Consider the following 24030-nt stretch of genomic DNA (forward strand, 5'->3'; position numbering starts at 1 on the left):
TATAAGGGCCAAGTACCAGCACCCATCGCACGTCATGTGCACACACCCCCCGGCCCCCCTTGATCGTCGGAACCCCAATGCCACCGGTCAAGTTCTCTGGTGATGCTGTCCTGACGAAGAAAAATACGGCACCAGCACATGCTCGAGCCCAGCATGTGCTACCGCAACCCTTGGTCTGGTCTGATCTTAGACTGGGAATGAACTCCGTATGCTTAGATAGGGAATGAACTCCGTATGCCTAAGACAACCCAGGAAATGAGCGTGCGGGCGCTCAGCAGGCCAGAGAGGCGGGATGCGCAAGCCGAGGATCGATCAGGTCCCCCTCTGTGTGCTGCCGATCCTAATGTCGCAACCCTTGATCTGATCTGATCTTAGACTGGGAATAAACTCCATATGCCTAAGCCAACCGACGAAACGACCGGGCGGGTAGGCGGGCACTACGCCGGCCAGAGAGCCGGGATGCGCAAGCCGTGGATCGATAGGGTGGTAGGTGGGTTTAGGCACATCTTCATATTTCTGCCATGCCAGTGCCATTTTTCTGGCTTGTAAATTCATACAATGGTCCCTTAAGCCTTCATGTGAAGTTTCATGGCAAGACGACTCATTTTCTATTTTTCACGATTTTCAAAAATTTTTACGGTTCAGGATTTTTTAAAATTTTTTTCAGAAGGGGTTTTGACCCCAAACTTGGTAGACGTGATCCTTGTATTTTTTTTGGCATGCACAAAAAAATTCAGCTAAAAACTCGAAGTGTACAAGATTTTGTGACCATTTGAAAAAAGTGTCCCCATTTCAGACACTTTAATGGCTACTGGCAGCAATCCTGTAAAATCTCAAATGCTCTTTATGGGGGTGTGAGTTCTTGAGGTTTGATGAGGGATGGTGCACCAATTTAAGGGCCAAGTACCAGCAACCATCGCACATCAAGTGCGCCTACCCACCCGGCCCCCCCGATCGTCGGAACCCCAATACCGCCGGTCAGGTTCTCCGACGATGATGTCCCGACGAAGAAAATTATGGCACCAGCACATGCCCGAGCCATGCATGTGCTGCCGCAACCCTCGGTTCGATCCGATCTTAGACTGGGAATGAACTCTGTATGCTTAGACTGGGAATGAACTCCGTATGCCTAAGTCAACCCATGAAACGAACGTGCAGGCGCTCAGCCGGCCAGAGAGGCGGGATGCGCAAGCCGGGGATCGACCAGGTCCCCCTCTGCGTGCTGTCGATCCTGCTGTCACAACCCTCGGTCCGGTCCGATCTTAGACTGGGAATGAACTCCGTATGCCTAAGCCAACCGATGAAACGAGCGGGCGGGCGGGCGGGCGGGCACTACGTCGGCCAGAGAGGCGAGATGCGGAAGCCGTGGATCGATAGGGTGGTAGGTGGGTTTAGGCACATCTTCATATTTCTTCCATGCCAATGCCATTTTTCTGGCTTGTAAATTCATACAATGGTCCCTTAAGCCTTCATATGAAGTTTCATGGCAAGACGACTCGTTTTCTATTTTTCACGATTTTTAAAACCTTTTGCGGTTCGAGATTTTTTAAAATTTTTTCAGGAGTTTTGGCCCCATACTTGGTAGTCGTGACCCTTGTATTTTTGTTGGCATACACAAAACAATTCAGCTAAAAACTTGAAGTGTACAAGATTTTGTGTCCATTTGAAAAAGTGTCCCCATTTCAGACACTTTAATGGCTACTGGCAGCAAACCTGTAAAATCTCAAATGCTCTTTAAGGGGGTGTGAGTTCTCGAGGTTTTATAAGGGATAGGGGGCTAATATAGGCGCCAAGTACCACCACCCATTGCACATCATGTGCGCACACCACCCCGGCCCCCCCCGATCACTGGAACCCTAATGCCGTCGGTCAGGTTCTTCGACGATGTTGTCTCGGTGAAGAAAAATGCGGCACCAACACATGCCTGAGCCCAGCATGTGCTGCAGCAACCCTCGGTCTGGTCCAATCTTAGATTGGGAATGTACTCCTATGCTTAGACTGGGAATGAACTTCGTATGCCTAAGTCAACCCACGAAACGAGCGTGCGGGCATTCAGCTGGCCAGAGGGGCAAGATGCGCAAGCCGAGAATTGGCCGGCTCCCCCTGTACGTGCTGCCAATCCTACTACCACAACCCTCGGTCCGGTCTGAACTTAGACTTAGAATGATCTCCGTATGCCTAAGCCAACCGATGAAACGAGCGAGCGGGCGGGCGGGGACTATGTCGCCCAGAGAGGCGGGATGTGCAAGCCGTGGATCGATAGGGTGGTAGGTGGGTTTAGGCACATCTTCATATCTCTGCCTTGCCAATGCCATTATTCTGGCTTGTAAATTCATACAATGGTCCCTTAAGCCTTCATGTGAAGTTTCATGGCAGGACGACTCATTTTTTCTATTTTTCATGATTTTTGAAACTTTTTGCGGTTTGGGATTTTTTAAAATTTTCTCGAAGTAGTTTTGGCCTCAAATTTGGTAGACGTGATCCTTGTATTTTTGTTGCCTTGCACAAAAAAATTCAGCTAAAAATTTGAAGTGTACAAGATTTTGTAACCATTTCAATAAAGTGTCCCCATTCCAAACACATTAATGGCTACGGGCAATAGACCTGTAAATTCTCAAATGCTCTTTAAAGGGGTGTGAGTTCTCGAGGTTTGATGAGGGATAGGGGGCCAATATAAGGGCCAAGTACCAGCACCCATCGCACATCATGTGCGCACAGACCCCCCCGGCCCCCCCGATCGCCGGAACCCTAATGCCGTCGGTCAGGTTCTCCGATGATGGTATCCCGACGAAGAAAAATGCGACACCAGCACATGCCCGAGCCCAGCATGTGCTGGCGCAACCCTCGTTTTAGACCGATCTTAGATTGGGAATGAACTTCGTATGCTTAGACTGGGAATGAACTCCGTATGCCTAAGTCAACCCACGAAACGAGCGTGCGGGCGCTTAGCCGACCAGAGGGGCGGGATGCGCAAGCCAGGGATCGGTCGGGTCCCCCTCTGCGTGCTACCGATCCTGCTGCCAAAACCCTCAATCCGGTCTGATCTTAGACTGAGAATGAACTCCGTATGCCTAAGCCAACCGACGAAACGAGCGGGCGGGCACTACGCCGGCCAGAGTGGCGGGATGCGCAAGTCGTGGGTCAATAGGGTGGTAGGAGGGTTTAGGCACATCTTAATATTTCTGCCATGCCCATGCAATTTTTTTAGCTTGTAAATTCATACAATGGTCCCTTAAGCCTTCATGTGAAGTTTCATGGCAAGACGACTCGTTTTCTATTTTTCACGATTTTCACAACTTTTTACGGTTCGAGATTTTTTTAAATTTTTTCAGAAGGAGTTTTGGCTCCAAACTTCTTAGACGTGATCCTTGTATTGCACAAAAAAATTCAGCTAAAAACTCGAAGTCCACAAGATTTTGTGACCATTTGAAAAAGTGTCCCCATTTCAGACACTTTAATGGCTACTGGCAACAAACCTTTAAAATCTCAAATGCTCTTTAAGGGGGTATGAGTTCTTGAGGTTTGATAAGGGATAGGGGGCCAATATAAGGGCCAAGTACCAGCGCCCATCGCACATCATGTGCGCACACCCCCTGGCCCCCCCGATCGCCGGAACCCCAATGCCGTCGGTAAGATTCTCCGACGATGGTGTCCCGACGCAGAAAAATGTGGCACCAGCACATGCCTGAGCCCAGCATGTGCTACAGCAACCCTCGGTCCAGTCTGATCTTAGACTGGGAATGAACTCCTTACGCTTAGACTGGGAATGAACTCCGTATGCCTAAGTCAACCCACGAAATGAGCGTGTGGGCGTTCAGCTGGCCAGAGGGCCGAGATGTGCAAGCCGGGGATCAATCGGGTCCCCTTCTGTGTGCTGTCGATCCTACTGTCGCAACCCTTGATTTGATCTGATCTTAGACTGGGAATAAACTCCATATGCCTAAGCCAACCGATGAAACGAGCGGGCAGGCGGGCGGGCACTATGTCGGCCAGAGAGCCGGGATGCGCAAGCCGTGGATCGATAGGGTGGTAGGTGGGTTTAGGCACATCTTCATATTTCTGCCATGCCAATGCCATTTTTTTGGCTTGTAAATTGATACAATGGTCCCTTAAGCCTTCATGTGAAGTTTCATGGCAAGACGACTCGTTTTCTATTTTTCACGATTTTTGAAACTTTTTACGGTTCGAGATTTTTTAAAATTTTTCAGAAAGAGTTTTGGCCCCAAACTTGGTAGACGTGATCCTCGTATTTTTCTTGGCATGCACAAAAAAATTCAGCTAAAAACTAGAGGTGTACAAGATTTTGTGACCATTTGAAAAAAGTGTCCCTATTTCAGACACTTTAATGGCTACTGGCAGCAAACCTGTAAAATCTCAAATGCTCTTTAAGGGGGTGCGACTTCTCGAGGGTTGATGAGGAATAGGGGGCCAATATAAGGGCCAAGTAAAAGCACCCATCGCACATCATGTGCGCACACCCCGCCGGCCCCCCCGATCGCCAGAACCTCAATGCCGTCAGTCAAGTTCTTTGGCGATGGTGTCGCGGTGAAGAAAAATACGACACCAACACATGCCCGAGCCCAGCATGTGCTGCCGCAACCCTCGATCCACTTTGATCTTAGACTGGAATGAACTCTATATGCTTAGACTGGGAATGAACTCCGTATGCCTAAGTCAACCCATGAAAAGAGCGTACGGGCACTCAACCGGCCAGAGGGGCGGGATGCGCAAGCCGGGGATCGACCGGATCCCCCTCTGCGTGCTGTCGATCTTGCGGCTGTAACCCTCGGTCCAGTCCAATCTTAGACTGGGAATGAACTCCGTATGCCTAAGCCAACCGACGAAACGAGCGGGCGGGCGAGCGGGCGGGTGGGCGGGCACTACGCCGGCCAAAGGGGCGGAATGCGCATGCCGTGGATCGATAGGGTGGTAGGTGGCTTTAGGCACATCTTCATATTTCTGCCATGCCAATGCCATTTTTCTAGCTTGTAAATTCATACAATGGTCCCTTAAGCCTTCATGTGAAGTTTCATGACAAGATGACTCATTTTCTATTTTTCATGATTTTTGAAACTTTTTACGATTCGGGATTTTTCAAAATTTTTTCAAAAGGAGTTTTGGCCCCAAACATGGTAGACATGATCCTTGTATTTTTTTTGGCATGCACAAAAAAATTCAGCTAAAAACTAGAAGTGTACAAGATTTTGTGACCATTTGAAGAAAGTGTCCCCATTTCAGACACTTTAATGGCTACGGCAGCAAACCTGTAAAATCTCAAATGCTCCTTAAGGGGGTGTGAGTTCTCGAGGTTTGATGAGGGATAGGGGGCCAATATAAGGGCCAAGTACCAGCACCCATCGCACATCATGTGCGCACACACCCCCGACCCCCCCGATCGTCGGAACCCCAATACCGCCGAACAGGTTCTCCGAAGATGGTGTCCCGACGAAGAAAAATGCGGCACCAGCACATGCCCGAGCCCAGCATTTTCTGTCGCAACCCTTGGTACAGTCCGATCTTAGACTGGGAATGAATTCCTTATGCTTAGACTGGGAATAAACTCCATATGCCTAAGTCAACCCACGAAACGAGCGTGCAGGCGCTCAGCAGGCCAGAGGGGCAGGATACGCAAGCCGGGGATTGGTCGGGTCCCACTCTGCATGCTGTCAATCTTGCTGCCACAACCCTCGGTTTGGTCTGATCTTAGGATAGGAATGAACTCCGTATGCCTAAGCCAACTGACGAAACGAGCGAGCGGGCACTACGTCAGCCAGAGAGGCGGGATGCGCAAGCCGTGGATCGATAGGGTGGTAGGTGGGTTTAGGCACATCTTCATATTTCTGCCATGCCAATGCCATTTTTGTAGCTTGTAAATTCATACAATGGTCCCTTAAGCCTTCATGTGAAGTTTCATGGCAAGCCAACTCGTTTTCTATTTTTCATGATTTTTGAAACTTTTTACGGTTCGAGATTTTTTAAAATTTTTTCAGGAGGAGTTTTGCCCCAAACTTGGTAGATGTGATCCTTGTAGTTTTGTTGGTATGCACAAAAAAATTCAGCTAAAAACTCGAAGTGTACAAGATTTTGTCACCATTTGAAAAAAGTGTCCCCATTTCAGACACTTTAATGGCTACTGGCAGCAAACCTGTAATATCTCAAATGCTCTTTAAGCGGGTGTGAGTTCTCAAGGTTTGATGAGGCATAGGGGGCCAATATAAGGGCCAAGTACCAGCACCCATCGCACTTCATGTGTGCACACCCGCCCCCCCGGCCCCCCCGATCGTCGGAACCCCAATTCCGTCGGTTAGGTTCACCGACGATGGTGTCCCGACGAAGAAAAATGCAACACCAGCACATGCTCGAGCCTAGCATGTGCTGCCGCAACCCTTGGTCTGGTCTGATCTTAGACTGGGAATGAACTCCGTATGCCTAAGTCAACCCATGAAACGAGCATGCGAGCGCTCAGCCGGCCAAAAGGGCGGGATGCGCAAGCCGGGGATCGGTCGGGTCCCCCTCTGCGTGTTGCAGATCTTACTGCCGCAACCCTCGGTCTGGTCTGATCTTCGACTGGGAATGAACTCCGTTTGCCTAAGCCAACCGACGAAACGACCGGGTGGGTGGGCCGACACTACGCCGACCAGAGAGGCGGGATGCGCAAGCCGTGGATCGATAGGGTGGTAGGTGGGTTTAGGCACATCTTCATATTTTTGCCATGCCAATGCCATTTTTCTAGCTTGTAAATTCATACAATGGTCCCTTAAGCCTTCATGTGAAGTTTCATGGCAAGACGACTCGTTTTCTATTTTTCATGATTTTCAAAACTTTTTACGGTTCAGGATTTTTTAAAATTTTTTTAGAAGGATTTTTGGCCCCAAACTTGGTAGACATGATCCTTGTATTTTTTTTGGCATGCACAAAAAAATTCAGCTAAAATCTCAAAGTGTACAAGATTTTGTGACCATTTGAAAAAAGTGTCCCCATTTCAAACACTTTAATGCCTACTGGCAGCAAACCTGTAAAATCTCAAATGCTCTTTAAGGGGGTGTGAGTTCTCAAGGTTTGATGAGGGATAGGTAGCCAATATAAGGGCCAAGTACCAGCACCCATCGCACATCATGTGCACACAACCCCCGGCCCCCCACGATCATCGAATCCCTAATGCCGCCGGTCAGGTTCTCCAACGATGGTGTCCCGGTGAAGAAAAATACGGCACCAGCACATGCCCGAGCGTAGCATGTGCTGCCGGAACCCTTGGTCTGGTCCGATCTTAAACTGGGAAAGAACTCTGTATGCTTAGACTTGGAGTGAACTCCGTATGCCTAAGTCAACCCACGAAACGAGCGTGCGGGCGCTCAGTCGGCCAGAGGGGCGGGATGCGCAAGTCGGGGATCGACCGGATCACCCTTTGCGTGCTTCCGATCCTGCTGCCACAACCCTCGGTTCGGTCCGATCTTAGACTGGGAATGAACTCCGTATGCCTGAGCCAACCGACGAAACGGGCGGGAGGGTGGGCACTATGCCGACCAGAGAGGCAGGATGCGCAAGCCGTGGATCAATAGGGTGGTAGGTGGGTATGGTACATCTTCTTATTTCGGCCATGCCAATGCCATTTTTCTAGCTTGTAAATTCATACAATGGTCCCTTAAGCCTTCATGTGAAGTTTCTTGGCAAGACGACTCGTTTTCTATTTTTAACGATTTTTGAAACTTTTTATGGTTTGGGATTTTTTAAAATTTTTTCATAATGAGTTTTGGCCCCAAACTTGGAAGACGTGATCCTTGTACTTTTGTTGGCATGCACAAAAAACTTCAGCTAAAAATTCAATGTGTACAAGATTTTGTGACCATTTGAAAAAAGTGTCTCCATTTCAGACATTTTAATGGCTACTACTGACAGCAAACCTGTAAAATCTCAAATGCTCTTTAAGGGGGTGTGAGTTCTCGAGTTTGATGAGGGATAGGGGGCCAATATAAAGGCCAAGTACCAACACCCAACGCACATCATGTGCGCACACCCCCCCGGCCACCCTCGATCGTCGGAACCCCAATGCCGTCGGTCAGGTTCTCCGGTGATGGTGTCTCGGTGAAGAAAAATGCGATGCCAGCACATGCTCGAGCCCAGCATGTGCTGCTGCAACCCTTGGTTTGGTCCGATCTTAGACTGGGAATGCACCTTGTATGCTTAGACTGGGAATGAACTCCGTATGCCTAAGTCAACCCACGAAACTATCCTGTGGGCACTCAGTCGGCCAGAGGGGTGGGATGCGCAAGTCGGGGATCGACAGGGTCCCCCTCTGCGTGCTGCCGATCCTGCTAACGCAACCCTCGGTTTGGTTCGATCTTAAACTGGGAATGAACTCCGTATACCTAAGCCAACCAACGAAATGGGCGGGCGGGCGGGCACTACGTCGGCCAAAGAGGCGGGATGCACAAGCCGTGGATCGATAGGATGGTAGGTGGTTTAGGCACATCTTCATATTTTTGTCATGCCAATGCGACTTTTCTGGCTTGTAAATGCATACAATGGTACCTTAAGCCTTCATGTGAAGTTTCATGCCAAAACGACTCGTTTTTTATTTTTCACGATTTTTCAAACTTTTTATGGTTCGGGATTTTTTAAAATTTTTTCAGAAGGAGTTTTGGTCCCAAACTTGGTAGACATGATCCTTGCATTTTTGTTGGTATGCACAAAAAACTTCAGCTAAAAACTCAAAGTGTACAAGTTTTTGTGAGAATTTGAAAAAAGTGTCCCCATTTCAGACACTTTAATTGCTACTGGCAGCAAACCTGTAAAATCTCAAATGCTCTTTAAGGGGGTGTAAGTTCTCGAGGTTTGATGAGGGATAGGGGGCCAATATAAGGGCCAAGTACCAGCACCCATCGCACATCATGTGCGTACACCCCCCCAGCCACCCCGATCGACGGAACCCTAATGCCGCTAGTCAGGTTCTCTGGTGACGGTGTCCTGGTGAAGAAAAATACAGCACCAGCACATGCCCGAGGCTAGCATGTGCTGTCGTAACCCTTGGTCCTCTCCGATCTTAGACTGGGAATGAACTCCGTATGCTTGGACTGGGAATGAACTTTGTATGCCTAAGTCAATGCACGAAATGAGCGTGCGGGCGCACAGCCGGCCAGAGTGGCGGGATTCGCAAGTCGAGGATCGGTCGGGTCCCCCTCTGCGTGCTGTGGATCCTGCTGCCACAACCCTCGGTCTGGTCCGATCCTAGACTGGGAATGAACTCCGTATGCATAAGCCAACCGACGAAACGAACGGGCGGGCAAGCGGGCACTATGCCGGCCTGAGAGGCGGGATGCGCAAGCCGTGGATCGATAGGGTGGTAGGTGGGTTTAGGCACATCTTCATATTTTTACCGTGCCAATGGCATTTTTCTAGCTTGTAAATTCATACAATGGTCCCTTAAGCCTTAATGTGAAGTTTCATGGCGAAACGACTCATTTTCTATTTTTCATGATTTTTGAAACTTTTATGTTCGGGATTTTTTAAAATTTTTTGGAAAGGAGTTTTGGCCCCAAACTTGGTAGACGTGATCCTTGTATTTTTGTTGGCATGCACAAAAAAATGCAGCTAAAAACTCAAAGTGTACAAGATTTGCTGACCATTTGAAAAAAGTATCCCCATTTCAACACTTTAATGCCTACTGGCAGCAAACCTGTAAAATCTCAAATGCTTTTAAGGGGGTGTGAGTTCTCGAGGTTTGATGAGGGATAGGGGGCCAATATATGGGCCAAGTACAGCACCCATCGCACATCATGTGCGCACACCCCCCCGACCCCCCCGATCGCCGGAACCCCAATACCGTCGACCAGATTCTCCGGCGATGGTGTCCCGACAAAGAAAAATACGGCACCAGCACATGCCCGAGCCCAGCTTCTGCTGCTGCAACCCTCAGTCTGGTCTTATCTTAGACTGGAATGAACTACGTATAATTAGACTGGGAATAAACTCCGTATGCCTAAGTTAACCCACGAAACGAGCGTGCGGGCGCTCAGCTGGCCAGAGGGGCGGGATGTGCATGCCGGGGATCGGTCGGGTCCTTCTCTGCATGCTGCCAATCCTACTACCGCAACCTTCGATCTGGTTCGATCTTAGACTGGGAATGAACTCCGTATGCCTAAGCCAACCGACGAAACGAGCGGGCGGGATGGTGGGCACTACGCCGGCCAGAGACGCGGGATGCACAAGCCTTGGATCGATAGAGTGGTAGGTGGGTTTAGGCACATCTTCATATTTCTGCCATGCCAATGCCATTTTTTTGGCTTGTAAATTCATACAATGGTCCCTTAAGCCTTCATGTGAAGTTTCATGGCAAGACGACTCGCTTTCTATTTTTCACGATTTTCTAAACTTTTTAAGGTTTGGGATTTTTTAAAATTTTTTTAGAAGGAGTTTTGGCCCGAAACTTGGCAGACGTGATCCTTGTATTTTTTTTGGCATGCACAAAAAAATTCAGCTAAAAAATCGAAGTGTACAAGATTTTGTGACCATTTGAAAAAAGTGTCCCTATTTCAGATACTTTAATGGCTACTAGCAGCAAACCTGTAAAATCTTAAATGCTCTTTAAGGGGGTGTGAGTTCTCGAGGTTTGATGAGGGACAGGGGGCCAATATAAGGGCCAAGTACCAGCACCCATCGCACATCATGTGCGCACACCCCCCGGCCCCCCTGATCGTCGGAACCCAAAAGCCGCCAATCAGGTTCTCTAACGATGGTGTCCTGACGAAGAAAAAGGCGGCACCAGCACATGCTCGAGCCCAGCATGTGCTGCCGTAACCCTGGGTTTGATCCGATCTTAGACTGAGAATGAACTCCGTATGCCTAAGTCAACCCATGAAACGAGCGTGCGGGCGCTTAGCCGACCAGAGGGGTGGGATGCGTAAGCCGGGGATCGGCCGGGTCCCCCTCTGGGTGCTATCGATCTTGATGCTGTAACCTTCGATCTGATCTGATCTTAGACTGGAATGAACTCCGTATGCCTAAGCCAACCGATGAAACGAGCGAGCGGGCAGGCCGGCACTACGTCGGCCAGAGAGGCGGGATGCGCAAGCCGTGGATCGATAGGGTGGTAGGTGGGTTTAGGCACATCTTCATATTTTTGCCATGCCAATGCCATTTTTCTAGCTTGTAAATTCATACAATGGTCCCTTAAGCCTTCATGTGAAGTTTCATGGCAAGACGACTCGTTTTCTATTTTTCATGATTTTTGAAACTTTTTACTGTTCGAGATTTTTTAACATTTTTTCAGAAGGATTTTTGGCCCCAAACTTGGTAGACGTGATCCTTTTATTTTTGTTGGCATGCACAATAAAATTCAGCTAAAAACTTGAAGTGTACAAGATTTGCTGACCATTTGAAAAAAGTGTCCCCATTTCAGACACTTTAATGGCTATTGGCAGCAAACCTGTAAAATCTCAAATGCTCTTTAAGGGGCGCGAGTTCTCGAGGTTTGATGAAGGATAGGGGGCCAATATAAGGGCCAAGTACCAGCACCCATCGCACATCATGTGCGCACACCCCCTGGCCCCCCCGGTCGTCGGAACCCCAATGCCGCCAGTCAGGTTCTTCGACGATGGTGTCCCGGCAAAGAAAAATGTGGCACCAACACATGCCCGAGCCTAGCATGTGCTGCTGCAACCCTGGGTCCGATTCGATCTTAGACTGGGAATGAACTCCGTATGCTTAGACTGGGAATGAACTCCGTATGCCTAAGTCAACCCACGAAACAAGCGTGCGGACGCTTAGCCGGCCAGAGGGGCGGGATGCGCAAGCCGAGGATCGGTCGGGTCCCCCTCTGTGTGCTATAGATCCTGCTGCTGCAACCCTCAGTCCGATCTAATCTTAGATTGGAATGAACTCCGTATGCCTAAGCCAACCGATGAAACGAGCGGGCAGGCGGGCCGGCACTACGTCGACCAGAGAGGCGGGATACGCAAGCCATGGATCGATAGTGTGGTAGGTGGGTTTAGGCACATCCTCAAATTTCTGCCATGCCAATGCCATTTTTCTGGCTTGTAAATTCATACAATGGTCCTTTAAGCCTTCATGTGAAGTTTCATGGCAGGACGACTCGTTTTCTATTTTTCACAATTTTTGAAACTTTTTACGGTTCAGGATTTTTTAAATTTTTTTCAGAAGGAGTTTTGGCCCCAAACTTGGTAGACATGATCCTTGTATTTTGTTGGCATGCACAAATAATTCAGCTAAAAACTCGAAGTGTACAAGATTTTGTGACAATTTGAAAAAAGTGTCCCCATTTCAAACACTTTAATGGCTACTGGCAGCAAACCTGTAAAATCTCAAATGCTCTTTAAGTGGGTCTGAGTTCTCGAGGTTTGATGAGGGATAGGGGGCCAATACAAGGGCCAAGTACCAGCAACCATCGCACATCATGTGCGCACACCCCCCCGGGCCCCCCGATCGTCGGAACCCTAATACCGTCGGTCAGGTTCTCCGGTGATGGTGTCTCGACGAAGAAAAATGCAGCACCAGCACATGCCCGAGCCTAGCATGTGCTACCGTAACCCTCGATCCGGTCTGATCTTAGACTGCGAATGAACTCCGTATGCTTAGACTAGGAATGAACTCTGTATGCCTAAGTCAACCCACGAAACGAGCGTGTAGGCATTCAGCCGGCCAGAGGGGTGGGATGCGTAAGCTGGGGATCGATCGGGTCCCCCTCTGCGTGCTGCCGATCCTACTACCGCAACCCTTGGTCTGGTTTGATCTTAGACTGGGAGTGAACTCTGTATGCCTAAGCCAAAAAACAAAACGAACGGGCGGGATGGCGGGCACTACGTCGGCCATAGAGGCGAGATACGCAAGCCGTGGATCGATAAGGTCGTTGGTGGGTTTAGGCATATCTTCATATTTCTAACGTGCCAATGCCATTTTTCTGGCTTGTAAATTCATACAATGGTCCCTTAAGCCTTCATGTAAAGTTTCATGGCAGGACGACTCGTTTTCTATTTTTCATGATTTTTGAAACTTTTTACGGTCCGGGATTTTTTAAAATTTTTTCAGAAGGAGTTTTGGCCCCAAACTTGGTAGACGTGATCCTTGTAGTTTTGTTGGCATGCACAAAAACATTCAGCTAAAAACTCAAAGTGTACCAGATTTTGTGACCATTTGAAAAAAGTGTCCCCATTTCAGACACTTTAATGGCTACTGGCAGCAAACCTGTAAAATCTCAAATGCTCTTTAAGGGGGTGTGAGTTCTCGAGGTTTGATGAGGGATAGGGGGCCCATATAAGGGCCAAGTACCAGCACCCATCGCACATCATGTGTGCACACCCCCACTCCGGCCCCCCATCGTCGGAACCCCAATGCCGTCGATCACGTTCTCCGACGATGGTGTCCCGGTGAAGAAAAATACGGCATTAGCACATGCTCGAGCCCAGCATGTGCTACCGCAACCCTCGATCCGGTCTGATCTTAGACTGGGAATGAACTTCATATGCTTAGACTGGGAATGAACTCCGTATGCCTAAGTCAACCCAGGAAACGAGCGTGCGGGCGCTCAGCCGGCAAGAGGGGCCGGATGAGCAAGCCAGGGATCGACCTGGCCCCCCTCTGCGTGCTGCAGATCCTGCTGCCACAACCCTCGGTTCGATCCGATCTTAGACTAGGAATGAACTCCGTATGCCTAAGCCAACCGACGAAAGGAGCTGGCGGGCGGGCACTATGTCGGCTAGAGAGGCGAGATGCGCAAGCCGTGGATCGATAGGGTGGTAGGTGAGTTTAGGCACATCTTCATATTTCTATCGTGCCAATGCCATTTTTCTAGCTTGTAAATTCATACAATGGTCCCTTAAGCCTTCATGTGAAGTTTCATGGCAAGACGACTCGTTTTCTATTTTTCACGATTTTTGAAACTTTTTACGGTTCGGGATTTTTTAAATTTTTGTCAGAAGGAGTTTTGGCCCCAAATTTGGTAGACATGGTCCTTGTATTTTTGTTGGCAGGGGCATGCACAAAACAATGCAGCTAAAAACTCGAAGTGTACAAGATTTTGTGACTATTTGAAAAAAGTGTCCCCATTTCAGACACTTTAATGGCTACTGGCAGCAAACCTGTAAAATCTCAAATGCTCTTTAAGGGGGTGAGAGTTCTCGAGGTTTGATGAGGGATAGAGGGCCAATATAAGGGCCAAGTACCAGCACCCATCGCACATCATGTGCGCACACCCTCTCGGCCCCCCCCGATCGCCGAAACCCCAATGCCGCCGGTCAGGTTCTCCGACGATGGTGTCCCGATGAAGAAAAATGCGGCACCAGCACATGCCCGAGCCAAGCATGTGCTGCCACAACCCTCGGTCCGGTCTGATTTAAGAATGGGAATGAACTCCGTATGCCTAAGTCAACCCACGAAGCGAGCGTACGGGCGATCAATCAGCCAGAAGGGCGGGATGCGCAAGTCGGGGATCGGTCGGGCCCCCCTCTACATGCTATCGATCTTGCTACCGTAACCCTCGGTCCAGTCTAATCTTAGACTGGGAATGAACTCTGTATGCCTAAGCCAACCGACGAAACTAGCAGACGGGCGGGCGGGCACTACACCGGCCAGAGAGGCGGGATGTGTAAGCCGTGGATCGATAGGGTGGTAGGTGGGTTTAGGCACATCTTCATATTTCTGCCATGCCAATGCCATTTTTCTGGCTTGTAAATTCCTACAATGGTCCCTTAAGCCTTCATGTGAAGTTTCATGGCAAGACGACTCATTTTTTATTTTTCTCGATTGTCCAAGCTTTTTACGGTTCGAGATTTTTTATACTTTTTTCAGAAGGCGTTTTGGCCCCAAACTTGGCCGACGTGATCCTGGTATTTTTGTTGGCATGCACAAAAAAATTCAGCTAAAAACTCAAAGTGTACAAGATTTTGTGACCATTTGAAAAAAGTGTTCCCATTTCAAACACTTTAATGGCTACTGGCAGCAAACCTGTAAAATCTCAAATGCTATTTAAGGCGGTGTGAGTTCTCAAGGTTTGATGAGGGATAGGGGGCCAATATAAGGGCCAAGTACCAGCACCCATTGCACATCATTGCGCATACCCCCCGGCCCCCCCGATCGTCGAAACCCCAATGCTGCCGGTCAGGTTCTCCGATGATGGTGTCTCGGTGAAGAAAAATACGGTACAAGCACACGCCCGAGCCCAGCATGTGCTCTCGCAACCCTCGATCCGGTCTGATCTTAGATAGGGAATGAACTTCGTATGCTTAGACTGGGAATGAACTTCGTATGCTTAGACTGGGAATGAACTCTGTATGCCTAAGTTAACCCACGAAACGAGCGTGCGGGCACTCAGTCGGCCAGAGGGGCACGATGCACAAGCCGGGGATCGGTCGGGTCCCCTTCTGCGTACTACCAATCCTGCTATCGCAACCCTCGGTCTGGTCCGATCTTAGAATGGGAATGAACTCTATATGCCTAAGTCATTCCATGGAACGAGCGTGCGGGCGCTCAACCAGCCAGAGGGGCGGGATGCGCAAGTCGGGGATCGACCGGGTCCCCCTCTATGTACTGCCGATGCTACTGTCACAACCCTCGGTCTGGTCCAATCTTAGACCGAGAATGAACTCTGTATGCGTAGGCCAACTGACGAAACAAGTGGGTGGGCGGGTGGGCACTACGTCGGCCAAAGAGGCGGGATGCGCAAGCCGTGGATCGATAGGATGGTAAGTGGGTTTAGGCACATCTTCATATTTCTGCCATGCCAATGCCATCTTTCTGGCTTGTAAATTCATGCAATGGTCCCTTCAGCCTTCATGTGAAGTTTCATGGCAAGACGACTCGTTTTCTATTTTTCACCATTTTTGAAACTTTTTACGGTTCACGATTTTTGGCCCCAAACTTGGTAGACGTGATCCTTGTATTTTTGTTGGCATGCACAAAAAAATTCAGCTAGAAACTCGAAGTGTACAAGATTTTGTGACCATTTGAAAAAAGTGTCCCCATTTCAGTCACTTTAATGGCTACTGGTAGCAAACCTGTAAAATCTCAAATACTCTTTAAGGGGTGTGAGTTCTCGAGGTTTGATGAGGGATAGGGGGCTAAAATAAGGGCCAAGTACCAGCACCCATCGCACATCATGTGCGCACACCCCCCCGGTCCCCCCGATCGTAAGAACCCCAAAATCGCCGGTCAGGTTCTCCGGCGATGGTGTCCCGGCGAAGAAAAATGCGGCACCAGCTCATGCCCGACCCAGCATGTGCCGCCGCAACCCTCGGTCCAGTCTGATCTTAGACTGGGAATGAACTCCGTATGCTTAGGCTCCGAATGAACTCTGTATGCCTAAGTCAACCCACGAAACGAGCATGCGGGTGCTCAGCCGGCCAGAGGGGAGGGATGCGCAAGCTGAGGATCGACCGGGTCCCCCTCTGCATGCTGTCGATCCTGCTGCCGCAACCTTTGGTCTAGTCCGACCTTAGACTGGGAATGAACTTCGTATACCTAAGCCAACCGACGAAATGAGCGAGCGGGCGGGCACTACGTCGGCCAGAGAGGCGGGATGCACAAGCCATGGATCGATAGGGTGGTAGGTGGGTTTAGGCACATCTTCATATTTCTGCCACGCCAATGCTATTTTTCTGGCTTGTAAATTCATACAATGGTCCCTGAAGCCTTCATGTCAAGTTTCATGGCAAGACGACGCGTTTTCTACTTTTCATGATTTTTGAAACTTTTTATGGTTCGAGATTTTTTAAAATTTTTTCAGAAGGAGTTTTGGCCCAAAACTTGGTAGACGTGATCCTTGTATTTTTGTTGGCATCCACAAAACAATTCAGCTAAAAACTCAAAGTGTACAAGATTTTGTGACCATTTGAAAAAAGTGTCCCCATTTCAGACACTTTAATGGCTACTGGCAGCAAACTTATAAAATCTCAAATGCTCTTTAAGGGGGTATGAGTTCTCGAGGTTTGATGAGGGATAGGGGGCCAATATAAGGCCCAAGTACCAGCACCCATCGCACATCATGTGCGCACACACCCCCCGGCCCCCCTATCGTTGGAACCCCAATGCCGCCGGTCAGGTTCTCCGACGATGGTGCCCCGGTAAAGCAAAATGCCACACCAGCACATGCCCGATTCCAGCATGTGCTGCCGCAACCCTCGGTCCGATCCGATCTTAGATTGGTAATGAACTCTATATGCTTAGACTGGGAATGAACTCCATATGCCTAAGTCAACCAGCGAAACGAGCGTGCGGGCACTCAACCGGCCAGAGGGGCGAGTTACGCAAGCTGGGGATCGGTCGGGCCCCCGTCTGCATGCTGCTGATCCTGTTGTCGCAACCCTCGGTTCGGTCCAATCTTAGACTGGGAATGAACTCCATATGCTTAAGCCAACCGACGAAACGAGCGGGCGGGCGGGCAGGCACTACGTCGGCCAGAGAGGCGGGATGCGCAAGCCGTGTATCGATAGGGTGGTCGATGGGTTTAGGCACATCTTCATATTTTTGCCATCCCAATGCCACTTTTCTGGCTTGTAAATTCATACAATGGTCCCTTAAGCCTTCACGGGAAGTTTCAGGGCAAGACGACTCGTTTTCTATTTTTCATGATTTTTGAAACTTTTTACGGTTCGGGATGTTTTCAAATTTTTTCAGAAGGAGTTTTGGCCCCAAACTTGGTAGACGTGATCCTTGTATTTTTGTTGGCATGCGCAAAAAAAATTCAGCTAAAAACTTGAAGTGTACAAGAATTTGTGACCATTTGAAAAAAGTGTCCCCATTTCAGACACTTTAAAGGCTACTGGCAGCAAACCTGTAAAATTTCAAAGGCTCTTTAAGGGGGTGTCAGTTATTGAGCTTTAATGAGGGATAAGGGCCCAATATAAGGGCCAAGTACCACCACCCATCGCCCATCATGTACGCACACCCCCCCGGCCCCCCGATCGCCGGAACCCCAATGCCACCAGTCAGATTCTCCGGCGATGGTGTCCCGACAAAGAAAAATGCGGCACCAGCACATGCCCGAGCCTAGCATGTGCTACCGCAACCCTTAGTCTGGTCTGCTCTTAGACTGCGAATGAACTCCGTATGCCTAAGCCAATTGACGAAAAGAACGGGCGGGCGGGCGGGCACTACGCCAGCCAGAGAGGCGAGATGCGCAAGCCGTGGATCGACAGGGTGGTAGGTGGGTTTAGGCACATCTTCATATTTCTGCCATGCCAATACCATTTTTCTAGCTTGTAAATTCATACAATGGTCCCTTAAGCCTTCATGTGAAGTTTCATGGCAAGACGACTCGTTTTTTATTTTTCACGATTTTTGAAACCTTTTATAGTTTGGGATTTTTTAAAATTTTTTCAGAAGGCGTTTTGGCCCCAAACCTGGTAGACATGATCCTTGTATTTTTGTTGGCATGCACAAAAAAATTCAGCTAAAAACTCAAAGTGTACAAGATTTTGTGACAATTTGAAAAAAATGTCCCCACTATAGACACTTCAATGGCTACTGCCAGCAAACCTGTAAAATCTCAAATGCTCTTTAAGGGGGTGTGAGTTCTCGAGGTTTGATGAGGGCTAGGGGCCAATATAAGGCCCAAGTACCAGCACCCATCACACATCATGTGCGCACACCCCCCGGCCCCCCAATCGCCGGAAACCTAACGCCACCGGTCAGGTTCTCCGACGATGGTGTCCCGACGAAGAAAAATACGGCACCAGCACATGCCGGAGCCCAGCATATTCTGTCGCAACCCTCGGTCCGGTCCGATCTTAGACTGGGAATGAACTCCGTATGCCTAAGCCAACCGACGAAACGAACGGGCGGGCGGGCACTACACCGGCCAGAGAGGCGAGATGCGCAAGCCGTGGATCGATAGGGTGGTAGGTGGGTTAAGGCACATCTTCATATTTCTGCCATGCCAATGCCATTTTTCTGGCTTGTAAATTCATACAATGGTCCCTTAAGCCTTCATGTGAAGTTTCATGGCAAGACGACTCGTTTTTTATTTTTCACGATTTTTGAAACCTTTTACAGTGTGGGATTTTTTAAAATTTTTTCAGAAGGTGTTTTGGCCCCAAACATGGTAGACGTGATCCTTGTATTTTTTTTGGCATGCACAAAAAAAGTCAGCTAAAAACTCGAAGTGTACAAGATTTTGTGACCATTTGAAAAACGTGTCTCCATTTCAGACACTTTAAAGGCTACTGGCAGCGAACCTATAAAATCTCAAATGCTCTTTAAGGGGGTGTCAGTTCTCGAGGTTTAATGAGGGATAAGGGGCCAATATAAGGGGCAAGTACCAGCACCCATCACACATCATGTGCGCACACCCCCCGGCCCCCCGATCGTCGGAACCCCAATTCCACCGGTCAGGTTCTCCGACGATGGTGTCCCGACGAAGAAAAATGTGGCACCAGCACATGCCCGAGCCCAGCATGTGCCGCCACAACCCTCGATCTGGTCCAATCATAGGCTGGAATGAACTACGTATGCTTAGACTGGGAACAAACTCCGTATGCCTAAGTCAACCCACGAAACGAGCGTGCGGGCGCTCAACCGGCCAGAGGGGCAGCATGTGCAAGCCGAGGATTGGTCGGGTCCCACTCTACGTGTTGTCGATCCTACCGCTGCAACCCTCGGTCCTGTTCGATCTTAGACTGGGAATGAACTCTGAATCCCTAAGCCAACCGACGAAACGAGCGGGCGGACGGGCGGGCACTACGCCAGCCAGAAAGGCGGGATGCGCAAGCCGTGGATCGATAGGGTGGTAGGTGGGTTTAGGCACATCTTCATATTTCTACCATGCCAATGCCATTTTTCTGGCTTGTAAATTCATACAATGGTCCCTTAAGCCTTCACATAAAGTTTCATGGCAAGACCACTCGTTTTTTATTTTTCACGATTTTTGAAACTTTTTACGGTTCGAGATTTTTTCAAATTTTTTTCAGAAGGAGTTTTGGCCCCAAACTTGGTAGACGTGATCCTTGTATTGTTTTTGGCAAGCACAAAAACATTCAGCTAAAAACTCTAAGTGTACAAGATTTTGTGACCATTTGAAAAAAGTGTCCCCATTTCAGACACTTTATTGGCTACTGGCAGCAAACTTGTAAAATCTCAAATGCTTTGTAAGGGGGTGTGAGTTCTCGAGGTTTGATGAGAGATAGGGGGCCAATATAAGGGGCAAGTACCAGCACCTATCGCACATCATGTGCGCACACCCCCCGGCCCCTCCGATCGTCGGAACCCCAATGCCGCCGATCAGGTTCTCTTGTGATTGTGTCGCGGTGAAGAAAAATGTGGCACCAGCAAATGCCCGAGTCAAGCATGTACTGTCGAACCCTCAGTCAGGTCTGATCTTAGACTGGGAATGAACTCCATATGCCTAAGTGAACCCACGAAACGAGAGTGCGGGCGCTCAGCCGGCTAGAGGGGCGGGATGCGCAAGACGGGGATCGGTAGGGTCCCCTTCTGCGTGCTGCCGATCCTGCTACCGCAACCCTCAGTCCGGTTAACCTTAGACTGAGAATGAACTACGTATACCTAAGCCAACCGACGAAACGAGCGGGCGGGCGGGCGGGCACTCTGCCGGCCAGAGAGACGGGATGCGCAAGCCGTGGATCGATAGGGTGGTAGGTGGGTTTAGGCACATCTTCATATTTCTGCCATGCCAATGCCATTTTTCTAGCTTGTAAATTCATACAATGGTCCCTTAAGCCTCCGTGTGAAGTTTCATGGCAAAACGACTCGTTTTTTATTTTTCACGATTTTTGAAACTTTTTACGATTCTGGATTTTTGAAAATTTTTTCAGCAGGAGTTTTGGCCCCAAACTTGGTAGACGTGATCGTTGTATTTTTGTTGGCATGCACAAAAAAATTCAACTAAAAACTGGAAGTGTACAAGATTTTGTGACCATTTGAAAAAAGGGTCCCCATTTTAGACACTTTAATGGCTACTGGTAGAAAACCTGTAAAATCTCAAATGCTCTTTAAAGAGGTCTGAGTTCTCGAGGTTTGATGAGGGATAGGGGGCCAATATAAGGGCCAAGTACCAGCACCCATCGCACATCATGTGCGTACACCCCCCCCGGCCCCCCCTCGATCGTCGGAACCCCAATGCCACCGGTCAGGTTCTCCGACGATGGTGTCTCGGCGAAGAGAAATGCGACACCAGCACATGCCCGAGCCCAGCATGTGCTGCCGCAACCCTCGGTCTGATCTGATCTTAGACTGGGAATTAACTCCGTATGCTTAGACTGGGAACGAACTCCGTATGCCTAAGTCAACCCACGAAACGAGCGTGCGGGTGCTCATCCGGCCAGAGGGGGGGATGCGCAAGCCGAGGATCGGTTGGGTCCCCCTCTGCGTGTTGTCGATCCTACTACTGCAACCCTCGGTCGGGTCGGATCTTACACTAGGAATGAACTCCATATGACTAAGCCAAATGACGAAACGAACGAGCGGGCGGGCGGGCACTACGCCAGCCAGAAAGGCGGGATGCGCAAGCCGTGGATCGATAGGGTGGTAGGTGGGTTTAGGCACATCTTCATATTTCTACCATGCCAATGCCATTTTTCTGGCTTGTAAATTCATACAATGGTCCCTTAAGCCTTCACATAAAGTTTCATGGCAAGACCACTCGTTTTTTATTTTTCACGATTTTTGAAACTTTTTACGGTTCGAGATTTTTTCAAATTTTTTCAGAAGGAGTTTTGGCCCCAAACTTGGTAGACGTGATCCTTGTATTGTTTTTGGCAAGGACAAAAACATTCAGCTAAAAACTCTAAGTGTACAAGATTTTGTGACCATTTGAAAAAAGTGTCCCCATTTCAGACACTTTATTGGCTACTGGCAGCAAACTTGTAAAATCTCAAATGCTTTGTAAGGGGGTGTGAGTTCTCGAGGTTTGATGAGAGATAGGGGGCCAATATAAGGGGCAAGTACCAGCACCTATCGCACATCATGTGCGCACACCCCCCGGCCCCTCCGATCGTCGGAACCCCAATGCCGCCGATCAGGTTCTCTTGTGATTGTGTCGCGATGAAGAAAAATGCGGCACCAGCAAATGCCCGAGTCAAGCATGTACTGTCGGAACCCTCGGTCAGGTCTGATCTTAGACTGGGAATGAACTCCATATGCCTAAGTCAACCCACGAAACGAGAGTGCGGGCGCTCAGCCGGCTAGAGGGGCGGGATGCGCAAGACGGGGATCGGTAGGGTCCCCTTCTGCGTGCTGCCGATCCTGCTACCGCAACCCTCAGTCCGGTTAACCTTAGACTGAGAATGAACTACGTATACCTAAGCCAACCGACGAAACGAGCAGGCGGGCGGGCGGGCACTCTGCCGGCCAGAGAGACGGGATGCGCAAGCCGTGGATCGATAGGGTGGTAGGTGGGTTTAGGCACATCTTCATATTTCTGCCATGCCAATGCCATTTTTCTAGCTTGTAAATTCATACAATGGTCCCTTAAGCCTCCGTGTGAAGTTTCATGGCAAAACGACTCGTTTTTTATTTTTCATGATTTTTGAAACTTTTTACTATTCTGGATTTTTGAAAATTTTTTCAGCAGGACTTTTGGCCCCAAACTTGGTAGACGTGATCCTTGTATTTTTTTTGGCATGCACAAAAAAATTCAACTAAAAACTGGAAGTGTACAAGATTTTGTGACCATTTGAAAAAAGGGTCCCCATTTTAGACACTTTAATGGCTACAGGCAGAAAACCTGTAAAATCTCAAATGCTCTTTAAAGAGGTCTGAGTTCTCGAGGTTTGATGAGGGATAGGGGGCCAATATAAGGGCCAAGTACCAGCACCCATCGCACATCATGTGCGTACACCCCCCCGGCCCCCCCTCGATCGTCGGAACCCCAATGCCACCGGTCAGGTTCTCCGGCGATGGTGTCTCGGCGAAGAGAAATGCGACACCAGCACATGCCCGAGCCCAGCATGTGCTGCCGCAACCCTCGGTCTGATCTGATCTTAGACTGGGAATTAACTCCGTATGCTTAGACTGGGAACGAACTCCGTATGCCTAAGTCAACCCACGAAACGAGCGTGCGGGTGCTCAGCCGGCCAGAGGGGGGGATGCGCAAGCCGAGGATCGGTCGGGTCCCCCTCTGCGTGTTGCCGATCCTACTGCCGCAACCCTCGGTCGGGTCGGATCTTACACTAGGAATGAATTCCATATGACTAAGCCAAATTACGAAACGAACGAGCGGGCGGGCGGGCACTACGCCAGCCAGAAAGGCGGGATGCGCAAGCCATGGATCGATAGGGTGGTAGGTGGGTTTAGGCACATCTTCATATTTCTACCATGCCAATGCCATTTTTCTGGCTTGTAAATTCATACAATGGTCCCTTAAGCCTTCACATAAAGTTTCATGGCAAGACCACTCGTTTTTTATTTTTCACGATTTTTGAAACTTTTTACGGTTCGAGATTTTTTCAAATTTTTTCAGAAGGAGTTTTGGCCCCAAACTTGGTAGACGTGATCCTTGTATTGTTTTTGGCAAGCACAAAAACATTCAGCTAAAAACTCTAAGTGTACAAGATTTTGTGACCATTTGAAAAAAGTGTCCCCATTTCAGACACTTTATTGGCTACTGGCAGCAAACTTGTAAAATCTCAAATGCTTTGTAAGGGGGTGTGAGTTCTCGAGGTTTGATGAGAGATAGGGGGCCAATATAAGGGGCAAGTACCAGCACCTATCGCACATCATGTGCGCACACCCCCCGGCCCCTCCGATCGTCGGAACCCCAATGCCGCCGATCAGGTTCTCTTGTGATTGTGTCACGGTGAAGAAAAATGCGGCACCAGCAAATGCCCGAGTCAAGCATGTACTGTCGGAACCCTCGGTCAGGTCTGATCTTAGACTGGGAATGAACTCCATATGCCTAAGTCAACCCACGAAACGAGAGTGCGGGCGCTCAGCCGGCTAGAGGGGCGGGATGCGCAAGACGGGGATCGGTAGGGTCCCCTTCTGCGTGCTGCCGATCCTGCTACCGCAACCCTCAGTTCGGTTAACCTTAGACTGAGAATGAACTACGTATACCTAAGCCAACCGGCGAAA

This window comes from Durio zibethinus, chromosome 6, assembly GCF_047325235.1.
Source record: "Durio zibethinus cultivar Kanyao isolate XHJ-2024 chromosome 6, ASM4732523v1, whole genome shotgun sequence".
Classification (NCBI taxonomy): Eukaryota; Viridiplantae; Streptophyta; class Magnoliopsida; order Malvales; family Malvaceae; genus Durio; species Durio zibethinus.